The 11,880-nt window shown below is 45.9% G+C and overlaps 1 non-coding gene across 1 annotated transcript; it reads left to right on the top strand.

Annotated features, from left to right (window-relative positions):
* The first annotated feature begins 3,144 nt into the window (after positions 1 to 3,144).
* Positions 3,145 to 3,227, top strand: trnal-uaa (transfer RNA leucine (anticodon UAA)). Its single transcript has one exon. It is a non-coding gene; the product is annotated as a tRNA-Leu (tRNA).
* The last annotated feature ends 8,653 nt before the right edge of the window (positions 3,228 to 11,880 follow it).

The following is an 11,880-nucleotide window of genomic DNA, read 5'->3' as shown; positions in this document are numbered from 1 at the left end:
AGCTTATGTTGTAGTGGGTTGAGCTTGGTTGTGTAACTGACGCAATAGCATGTGGATTTAATTATTTATTTAAATATTTTTTTTTGTCTTCTTCCCCGGGGGTTGGTTGTGTAACTGTTGCAATGGTATTTGTATTTAATTATTTATTTATTATTTTAAATGATTGTGGCTTAGGGGGCATGGGTTGGTTGTGTTAGTGATGCAATGGTATTTGGATTTAATTATTTATTATTTTAAATGCTTATTTTAAATGTTTATTATTTTAAAATGATATTGAGGAGAGTGCTTATGAGTGTGTATTATTTTAAAAATGATATTGATGAGAGTGCTTATGAGCGTGTGTTATTTGAATAAGTTATTATTATTATTATTTTGTGGGGCGCGGGCGGGAGTGAGCGTGGCTGGGTTACCTGATGGAGCGCGAGCGTACGGTGTGCGGTAGCGTGGTAAGGTCCCCGGGCTTCGGAGAATCAGCAAAGGACTTATTCACATACTGGTGCGGTAGCGCGGAAAGGTCCGCACGGCTTTGGATAATCCTCGGAGAGAGCGATGCGGGAGAGCTGAGAGGCGTGCTGCTGCGCGAGTCTGAGAGAAACTGTGAGAGACTGTGGGATAAAATGGTAAAGTTGGAGCAAAGAATGAGAGGAGGAGGTGCAGGGTCTATCGTCCAATAAAAACGCTCGGCGCTAGTTTTGACCGTGTGTTTTTTCCTCACGCGAGCGTTTGTATCACATCGGCGTATGGCGCCAATTTGTAAAGGTCATAAGTCGAGACATACATCGAGTCTGTCAATTTGTCCGCCAGTAAATTCTGCAGGGCCGTGCCACCTGGCCATCGAGGCGCCCCCCTACCCGGCCACGCGGGCCATACATCGAGTCTGACACTTTTGCCCTCCAGTAAATTCTGTTTAAAGTTTTGTTTTCACATACGTCCCAAATTACAGATAATTTTCTTACACAGGCACGAGTAGCATCATCAAGGCCGTACCACCTGGTCATACATCAAGTCTGACAATTTGCCCGCCAGTAAATTCTGTTTATAGTTTTGTTTGTCATACATGACCGTGCAGATATGGGGTGACAGAGACAATTAAATTGTATTACGTCGAGCGGGGGGCCTTTTCCTCCTCCTAGAGGCATCATCTTCATCCGTACCACGCCCCCACGAGCAGGCCGTGTAGAATATAGGGAGCTTCGCGCTGCAGGGCCAACTCTATCTTTTCAAAAAATACAGACATGTCTGGGACTTCCGAAATGAAAGATTCAACCTCACCTTCTAAGACTCAACAGGAGCAGGAGGCCATTATGCAGCCTCCGGGGGCTCCCAGGAAGATTCATACGGCACGTAGACGGGTACCTATGATGCGACCGTCGGAAGACCCGAGGGCTATCTGGGAGCTGCCCAACGGGAATAAACTGGTCTGCCTCTTTGACAACGTTGCGGAGGAACTGCGCGTCTTTCAGGTCACCGGAGACGGCCCAGACCCCCCGAAAGACGACCCGTATCTGGTGACTTTTTCCGAAACGGAATGGGGAAACTTGAAGACTGTCGTTACCCCGATGATGGAGGAGAGCACCGACCCCGACCTTGAGGTCGAGACTGGAAGAATGGAGATGCACTATAGAGATGCTCGTAAACAGCGTACCACCATTATGAAGTGGGACGTGACCGGGGAGCTGGACAAGAGAATGGTGAATATATGGCAGTGGCCTAAATGCGACTGTTTTGGCCTGAGAATACCGTTAGTGATTTGGATGCAGATGATTCAAGAAAAGTCTGGTTACTACCAAGCGATGTTTAAGGAGAGTCGGGGAGATGACAAAACCTACGCCGTAAGGACCCCCCTCACCCCCTCACCCACCGTCGCTATATAAAGTGGACTCTGTTACAACCCCTTTTCACAAACATCATGGCAGCAGCAGCAGCAGCAGCAAATTATAGCGACGGTGAAAGCGGGGACAATGAGGCTCCAGCAGCAACCCTGACCTCTGATCCCGGGGAGCTCCTTCCAACCCCCCCATCATCACCGGCCTCTGATCCTGGAGAGGACCCTCCGACGCCTGAGATCTGCACGCTTCTCTCCAGACCGGCTCTCTGCCGTGGGATGTTGGCTTGTATTAAGGCTATGATAGTGGGCCTTTTGCATCAGGAAGCATCAAGAGAGAAACTGCTACGGTTGTGAAGTGGATCACCCCAGTCAGAGACAACACCCTTGTCTGTTTCCTCCAGGCAGAAATTACTTTTACATACACTTTGACTCTGTGTTGCGTGACCTCTGGACCGATCGGCTGACACCCGCCTTGACCCACGTTCTATCGACCCTGGGCATCCGAGCGGCCGCCGGCAGGTTGGAGGGGGCCGTGGAAGCTATCCTGTACGATCTGCGTGAGGCCCGCAACGGCATGGTGGAAATCACTCGACTGGAACAAGATCTGTTTGAACAGAACCCAGCGTTTAAGCAGATCCTGGAAGAAGAATTTCTGACTCGTTGGGAGGCCCGAGACTAAAACAAAAAGCATCTTGTGATGGGGAACGGTATCAGCAGACCCTTACGGCGGTTTATGTTAAATGTTTTTTTAGAAAAAGTTAGTCCACTATTGTTGCGTGCTATTGATAAAAGTGATTGTCGGGATGATTATGCTTGTTGCTGCTTTCATAGAGTGTTATTTGAGATTTCTCAAGTCGGAGAAAATTATCAGCGGGGGATGGATTTACTTACTCAACTGATGTCAGAGGGTGAAAGACATTCCCCCGAAAGTCTCATACGCGCTTGTCTATCTTGTATTCCTGACAATGAATTTGACTGTAATCACATTTTTGTATTTTACGCTTTAATAGTAGATGTAGTCACCTCTAAATTTCATGATAAGCAGCCTATCGATGTTAATCAGATGCTTTCTACTCTACATACATGTATCGTTGAAAAAGCCACTATATCCACTTTACTGCATGTGACATCGCTAATCTACCTCAACAACTGTCACGGCTGTAACTAAATGTATACCTGCATTTTGAAAATGTAACCTTCACAAATTGTATACCAGCTTTTTTAAAATATATCTTTCACTAATTGCAAAAATAAAAAAAAATTAAAACTTGAATACCGTTGTAATAGTCTTTGTAAAATAACGGGTAAAAATGCTGAGCAGGTTGGCCGAGTGGTTAAGGCGTTGGACTTAAGATCCAATGGACGTATGTCCGCGTGGGTTCGATCCCCACCCCAGCTAAACTCTTTTGTAAAATAATAATAATTAAAAAACAAACTACACAATATGGGTTAAATGTAGAAAAAACACACAAAATTTCACTGATGTTCACTCAGTCTCTTAACAACCCCCATCCACAGTCAGCTATAAAACGCCGCACCCCGCTCTCCCCCCACTCAGTGTGTGAAAAGCATGTCTGTTGCCAAGACTACAGCTCGCGTCTTGAGCAGTTCGTACTATGACCCCAGCCAACCGGGGTCATACGGAGGTGTCTCCAGACTGCAGAGAGCCGTGCAGCAAGATACGGGGAAAAAAGTGGCTGCTGATGACATCAGAGACTGGCTGTCTATGCAAGACAGTTATACTTTACATAAACCGGTTAAAAAGAATTTCCCCAGGAACAGAGTGTTTGTTCCGAGAGCCATGTATCAGTGGCAGGCCGATTTATGCGACATGCAAGGGCTGGCCAAATACAACGAGGGGTTAAAATACCTCCTTACGGTGATTGATGTTTTTTCTAAAAAAGCCTACGCGCGTGCTATAAGAAACAAGACTGGGGAAGCTGTAAAGGAGGCCTTTGATTCTATTTTAACCGAGGGGGGCGTCCCCCTCAAGCTACAGACGGATGCCGGTAAGGAGTTTTTAAATGGGACTTTTCAGAAACTTTTAAAAACTCATAAAATCACCCATTTCACTACGGCTAGTGAACTTAAAGCTTCCATCGTAGAGAGATTTAATCGAACGTTAAAAGAGAGGATGTACAGGTACTTTACGGCTAAAAACACCCGGCGATATGTGGACGTGTTGGACGATCTAATAAAGGGGTACAACCAGTCATTTCACAGCGCTATTAAAATGAAACCTGCCGAGGTCAGGCCCGATAATGCTCATCTAGTATTTGATAATCTATACGGTCCCCTGAAGAAAAAAAGCACACGGCCACGTTTTAAGTTTAACATAGGGGACACTGTGAGAGTCTCCAAGCACAGTCAGATATTTGACAAAAAGTACGAGCAGACATTTACGGACGAGTACTTTGTCATATGCGAACGTGTACCCAGATCCCCACCGGTATATAAATTGAGGGACGTGAGCGGTGAAATACTCGAGGGAACATTTTATGAAGCGGAGCTGCAGAAAGTCAAAATATCTCCGAGACGCGCGTTCAAGGTCGAGAAGGTTATAGGCTCAAAGACCGACAGAAAGGGGAAAAAGTGGATTTTAGTACATTGGCAGGGTTGGCCCTCGAGGTTCGATTCGTGGATACCGCGGTCGGACTTGATACAGGTTTAATTTTTTAAAAAAGAGAAAAAAAAGAAAAAAAAAGAAAATGGACGCCCGCCCCTCTTTTTACCTCACGCTACCGTCTCTCCATCTTCCCCGATAACCAGAGTTCGGATTACACCGTGATGCTCTCGCGACCTATAGAGCTACGGGGGCCTTACGAAGTAGCTCTGGCTGAAATCATGTATTGTTACACGTGGCGAAATGTTACACACCCGGATAATACTTTTGAATTGCGGGATACGGAGGCGGAGGCAAAGAGAGAGGCCGATCCTTTAGTGGACCTACCTTACCTTTTTCCTCGGAAAATTAAAGTGGGCTATTATGAATCTCTGAAACAGATTGTGACAGAAATCAACGCTACGTTAAAAAAATTAGGTACCGAAGTTTCCTTCTCATACAGCGAGATTACACGAAGGGTTAATATGACGGGAAACCATAAATACAAGATCCAATTTAAACCTACTCTGGCCTACATGCTGGGCTTTGAGCCGGGTCAGTGGTATAACCTAGGAGGAGGTAGCGGGTCGACCTCACCCTACCCGGGCGACATTCACGCGGGATTCTACAATATGTACGTCTACTGTAACATCGTGGAACCGCAGCACGTGGGGGAATTTGTAGTCCCGCTCCTCAGAACCGTTAAAATAGACGGTGCGTTCGGCGACGTAGTCACTTTGCCGTTCCACAAGCTGCAGTACGTACCGGTGAACAAGCAGAGCCTACAGAATTTGCATATCGAGATAAAGAACGATCAGAATACTCTGATTAATTTCTCCTACGGAAAAACGATCGTCAAGCTACACTTTCGCCCCGTTTAAAAAAAAAAGAAAACAATGGCTTACCACAATCCACAGAGATTTATTACGTATTACACCAGTCAGGCGGGACATGGGCTCCCCGGTTTTGCGGGGAGCCCCGTGATGTACGGGCGTGGGTTGGGGTCCATGCTCAGTAGGGCTTTTAGATTTGTTTTACCCTTTCTTAAGCGTGGGGTCGACATAGCGAAACCTCATTTGAAATCGGCGGTCAAAGGAATAGGTTCGGATCTCGCCAGCTCTGTAGTCAGCGGCCGTTTTACAAACACAGCTGACCCCAAGCAGGAAGGGTCGGGTCTGCTATTCCTGTCTCGGAGGAGGAGGGGGAGTAGAACGAGAGCCCTTCAGGAAAGTCGTAAAAAAAAAAAAAACCTGGCAGAGTCGTCAGGATTCCCAAGTCTCGACCAGCTAAGAGAAACAAGAAACCCCCCGGGGACATATTTTAAGAGAGAGAAAACGCAGCGTAAACAAGAATGGCTCTAGCTCACCGGCTCTCGGCTGAATGTACCAAATCTGAATTGGACCTGTTTGCGGCCCCTATGACGCAATTATCCATAGATCAGACCAATTATGTAGAAATCAACCCATTAAATTCCATTACCGATCAGGATGTTTTGGATTTCCTAATACCGGGGTCGGGCAATTTCTATGTGGACCTCAACTCTACACTGCTATATCTAAGGCTCAAGATCGTTAGGGCCGATGGAGCCCCCCTGCTTGACGCCGACCCCTGCGGTATTATACAGTACCCGCTAAACGGCATATTCTCCCAGCTGGATGTGAGTCTGAACGACGTCCTGATCAGTTCTTCGTCGGCCACGCACCCCTATAGGTCAGTCATAGAGACCCTGCTCAATTTTTCTACGGATACGCTAGAGAGTCAGTTTTCGGCAGGGCTCTGGTACAAAGACGTCGGGGGCGACTTGGATAGCGTGGACGTCTCAGCGCAGGGCCCCAACGTGGGGTTACAGAAGCGAGCCGCCTTCTGTAGAAACTCTCAGGAGTTTTCTCTGATGGGTCCTATACACGCCGATATTTTTTTCAGCGAACGAATGCTGTTAAACAACGTGGATATACGCTTAAAGTTTGTAAAGGCTAAAAGCGACTTTAGTCTCATGTGTAGAAATGACACCGATTACGAGCTGAAAATACTGAGGGCCAGCCTGTTTGTGAAAAAAGTGGAGGTCTCCCCGGCGGTGTCACTGGGTCACTCGGCCGCTCTCATGAAAGCAAACGCCCTGTACCCTATAAGCAGGGTAGTCGTTAAAAATTATACGCTGCCCGCACAATCGCGGGTTTGCCCGCAGGACAACCTCTTCCTGGGCAACTTACCGCGCTACATCGTTTTGGGGATCGTGGACCACGCCGCGTTCGTGGGCACGCGAAACAGAAAGCCGTTCAGGTTTCAGCATTGTGACCTGGAATTTCTGAGCCTCTCAGTCAACGGGCGACACATACCCAGCAAACCGTTCCAGCCCGATTTTAGAGCGAGGCAGTCGGTCAGAGAGTTTTACAACCTTTTCCTGGCTACAAACAGGCATTTAAAGGATTCGCCCTTATGCATCAACCGCGAGGATTTTGAAAACGGATACTCGCTATTTGCTCTCAATCTCTCCCGAGACGACGAGCTGGACGGCGGTGCCCTGTCACCCGCCATCAGCGGCACGTGCCGTCTGGATTTAAGGTTCAGAGCCCCACTACCTCGAACCATGAGTCTCATCGTCTACGCCTGCTTCGACAGCGTGATTGAAATAAACGCCAAGAGACAGGTTTTGGTGGACTTTTAATCATCATCATCATCATGAACACTCACCAGCTGGAATGCGTTTTACGGCCCCTGCTGGGGGATGCTTTTGGAGGCGTGTGGCCTAGCGATTTATTACCCACCCGCATAGAGACCAGGCCCGCTTTTCTGGTCGCAAACACGCATGACCAGAATAGAGAGGGTGAACACTGGATCGGGATAATTTTGGAGCCCCAAGAGGGTAAAGCCTCCTTCTTTGATTCTTACGGTTATCCCCCCGATTCCCCTTACTACCCAAAGAGTTGGGGAGGCACGCTACCGAAATAAGGTATAATACGCGTCAAGTTCAACATGACTTTTCTTCCACGTGCGGGGCCCACGTCGCCTTTTTCCTCTACCGGCGCTTCAAGGGACTTTCATTTCAAGAGACTATGATGTTGTACTCTGACGACTTGAGGAAAAACGACGCTCTAGTATCCGAGTTTATCAAGAAATATCACAAGTGTATTAGCCGTGTTAATGCCGATAAACTTTCAAAGCCGCAAAATGTATGTTCGTTAAAACTATTTAAAGATTGTTATGCTTGTTAGATTCATGTTGGGGAAAAAATAAAAACGTGACACCCTTTATTCAATAAATTTTACATTTTATTAACCGACGCGTTACAGGCGTTTTAATTCTTTTTCACACACGTATATAAAACACTTAATCGTTGTAATCTATCCACGGAGCATAAGGAGTACCCTTTAAAGGCCATAAACGATATTCTGGGGAGGAATCGCGCGCTGTGTGAGGGGTTCCCTCAAGCGGTGGTGGTGAGTCGTCAACAATACGTTTTCTACGTCTCCCGAGGTTCTGTTTCACAGGAGGGGAGGAGGGAGGCGGGGGATCCCTTCCGCCGTAATCTTTAAGATGACTTAGGGCTTTCCTGGCTTGGATGTTACCCACGCTCGTGAGGGGGATGTTTAATTCTGATATCACGTTTAAAAAGGGTTCCCAGCCTTTAGGATATCCGCCGGCGTGGGATTTAGGCTGCGATAAAGTTTTCATCAAATCTAAAATATGGGAACCTTTAATGGGTCTATCTCTGATGATGAGTTCACCCGACTGGGTCCAACGTACCAATTAGCACCGATTCAGGCATCCCGATGAACAAATATGAAATTCATTTAAACTGTGGTACCTTAAATCCGTCAAGTTACCCCGATAAGCCAGTAACCCTGATTCGTAGTACAGGCCACTGATCGGTGTAAACGTATTGTTTAAACGGCGCTGTTGCATTACCAGGGTGAGACGTTGACTTGTTGGTTAGCTATAAAAACAGACGTTAGTGCAACTCCACGTTAATGGTGCGGTCATCATGGCTTATAAATGCTTATTATCGTTCATCATTGTTTGTGTCAGTAACGATAACATAAACACGGGTAGGCACCAGGAGAACATCATTGGCTCTTGCATCGATTACTTTTCCCGTAACACCCTTTAGATTGTTTCCCTGAAGGGCAGCAAACCGACAATTTCGGTGTGATTGAGCTGATCACGTGTGCATGGGGAGGGAATGCGGACCACATGACCTTCCCGGCGAGCTCAGCGCATCCAGCATCGCTTCGCAAATACTGCGATTATTGCTATCGAAAATGCTCAGAGCGCTTTACTTTATTATTCACATTGACAGAAATGTGCTTCATTACTTAAAATCATTACGGTTATAGGGGTTTTATTTGCTAAAACAGGCGCTCCGCCGGCGTAGCCATTTTTAAAGGGGCGTCGGCGTGGGTGCGCATGCGCCAAACGCCGGACTAGCGATCGTCCATTCCGACCCGCGTTGTTCAAACAGGGCAGTCGCATGTGTCGGAGCTCCAGGATCGTTTCGTCCTATTTCTTCTAAAAGTTTGCCGCTTACATGCTTTCTCAAACCTGGTAAATATAACTAAAGTCTTTCGTGTTGGTTAAATGTAATGAGTGATCGCTTCTTTTAAAACGACGGGCTTGTTTGTTGTTTTCGCTTGTTTAAATTTGCTGTTCTGCTGCTTCTTTCGGGCATGTTTGTTTAAATTCACACTGCTTTTCTTTTAAAATAACACTAAGGGTTTTCTTCTTTAACACACTTGGTGCTTTCTTCTTTTAAAACATTTGGGCGCTTTCTTTTAAAATACGCCGCGGCGCTTACTAACAACACAGGGCCGGACGGACGCCCCCTCTGAACGTGTATGCGCTAGCTTGCCATTATCCTGTTCTATGTTTTATTATTATTATTTACCTTAAAAACGTAATTAAAAAAGCACATTAATAAAATACATGTAATGTATTTTTATTCTATTAAAGTTTAATCTCCCAAACCCCCCTATCTGCAACACGTGGCATAAGCATGTATTGATACCATATATGGGCATAAACCCTCGACCAATCAGCATCAAGGATAAGCCACTTCCTCTTATGACGTCAGAAGCGGAGAATTAAGCTCCGCCCAAGGTACCACATAATATTTTTTCACATAAATATATAAAATGTACATATACAGGGGAGAGGGAAAGCCCCCCCCCCAATCAGGATTACATTTAGTTATATTCTAGCCAGAGAGAAAATGTATAATACTATATTTTTCGTGTTTAATCAGCTCACTGAACACAGGCATTTATTTTTGTCAAACATACAGTACTGTGCAAAAGTCTTAGGCAGTCCAAAGAAATGTTTAAAGCTGTTTATCTGGGTAGCAAGTGTACTTTGGCTTAGAACAAAAAATACAATTTAACATTAGAACGTGTGCAAATTAAGAGTAACACAATAAAAACTAGTAATAATTTCTTCTGTGTTCTAAAAAGTTACTGATATCTAGTTGGATGGCTAGATGAACACCACATCAGTTCCCAAACTTCTCCTCAGGGGCACCTCAGCCGTTCCATGATTTTGCTAAATTTCACCAACAGCTCAATTAAATTATTAAATATATTGGTTAAAAAAGTCAGTGCGAGATTGACTAGCTGTATGAGGTCTGCTAGTGGCCAAGTCAAAAAATACATGGCTGCACTGGACGGTCGCTGCAAATACTAGGATGATTTTAGCAGAGGTTCTGAAATGGCGAAGATGACACACTTTCAGAGTGAAAAGGATTATAAAGGTTAAAAAGCAGAGATTTCACCTTTTTGCCAGGAGAACCAGCAACATGTCACAGTGACACTGAGGAGTCACTATAAACCCAAAACCCTGGATAGAGGGACTGAGTGAATGAGGAGGTGAATCTGTGCAGGGGGGTCAGTCCATCAGAGAAGACTCTGTAGAAGGACAGAGCACCAGCCCCCCAGTCCAGATACACTCCTACTCTGCGGGAGCCTGAGGGCCGTATGGGTATGAGAGTCTCTTTATTATTGTGCCAGACAGAGTAACTGTCAGTATAACAGCACAGAATCCATGACTTGTCATTGTATCCAAGGAGACAGTCCCTCCCTCCTTTCCTCCTGATCCCTTTATAAGTCACTCCTATCCAGGCTTCATATCCATCCCACTCAGCCTCCCAGTAACAGCGGCCAGTCAGACTCTCTCTGCACAGAACTTGGGGGCGGCTGTCAAATCTCTCTGGATGATCAGGATATGGCTGCCGCTCTGCCCCCTCTGTCACCTTCCTGTTCCCCCCTGACAGAGACAGGCGTCTGTTTGCTGTGTTGGGGTCCAGTCTGTAGGCAGGAGGAAGAATTATTAATCCCATCAGGCCGCCTGTTTCTGTACGATATAAAAACAGCACAGCTTCCCCTAACGAAGCGGGAACTGAAGCTTATGAAACAGCTCAGGAAATGTCGGAGGGAAGCGAGCTAAACTAACAGCTTAATTAGTGAAATTACGGGGAAGTAAAATTACAAAGCAGCGATATTCATCAGACATATTCATCACAAGCATATTTACCACAAAACGGCACCAGAGATCAATACTAAAGTCAGTGTCTTTCCTTCTAACTGCTAATTCCGGCGCGTGCGGCATGAAAATGGCCATCAATAACAGAATATTTAAGTAATATTATTACATATTTAAAGTGACATTTAATAAAAGTTTGGACCTGGATTCTGATACAAAAGCTGTTTCCGGCGCCGGAGTTGCGCTCCATGAGGATTCAGTATTTACAGCGATTGCTAAAGATGGTCTTTAGTCACAGCAAAGCCGGTCTGAATGCATTTCAAATGCATCGGCTTATTTCCATGAAGCATATGTCATACTGTATCTACTGATCCGGGAGAAACGCTGCAGTGTGGAGCGGAATAGGTGCCGCGCAAAGCCGGCAAACTAATGATAATACCGTCTACAAACCATCAAAAAAAGCGGATTAAACTACACAGTGAGACGTGCATCATGAAAAACAGAAAGGTTCTCATTACCTCATTAAACAGAAAAATATTGCTCAGAAAAACGGGATTATTATTTTATTAATTCGAAAAAACAGACTTGATTTTTTTCCCAGATGAATGCAATACGCTTCCATAGCGAACCGCTTACCACGCGCGTGACTCTAGATACGGCGCCGCTACCGCGAGGCGTGAGCCCCGCATCTCGCGCACGCGGCCGCTCTAATCTGTTAACATGGGCGCCGAAATGAAATTTGATATTTTCCGCCGCACATGATGCACATCCAGTGTGTCCTGGGCGCTAATTTCTTTTAGCACCGTGGATCAGGAGAACTTTTTAATATTCATGAGTGAAGCCCTACACGATTGGCTGGCTGATTAATATTTATGAGAGGGGCACTACCTCATTGGCCAGTTAACATCGACTTGTGCTGCCTGTTTCTTCTACCTAAAGCAGGGGTGTCCAAATCCAGTCCTGGGGGGCCGGTGCCCTGTGT

Source organism: Brienomyrus brachyistius, unplaced genomic scaffold, assembly GCF_023856365.1.
Source record: "Brienomyrus brachyistius isolate T26 unplaced genomic scaffold, BBRACH_0.4 scaffold202, whole genome shotgun sequence".
NCBI lineage: Eukaryota > Metazoa > Chordata > Actinopteri > Osteoglossiformes > Mormyridae > Brienomyrus > Brienomyrus brachyistius.
Note: the sequence above shows the minus strand (reverse complement) of the source record. Positions and strands in the feature narration are given on the sequence as shown.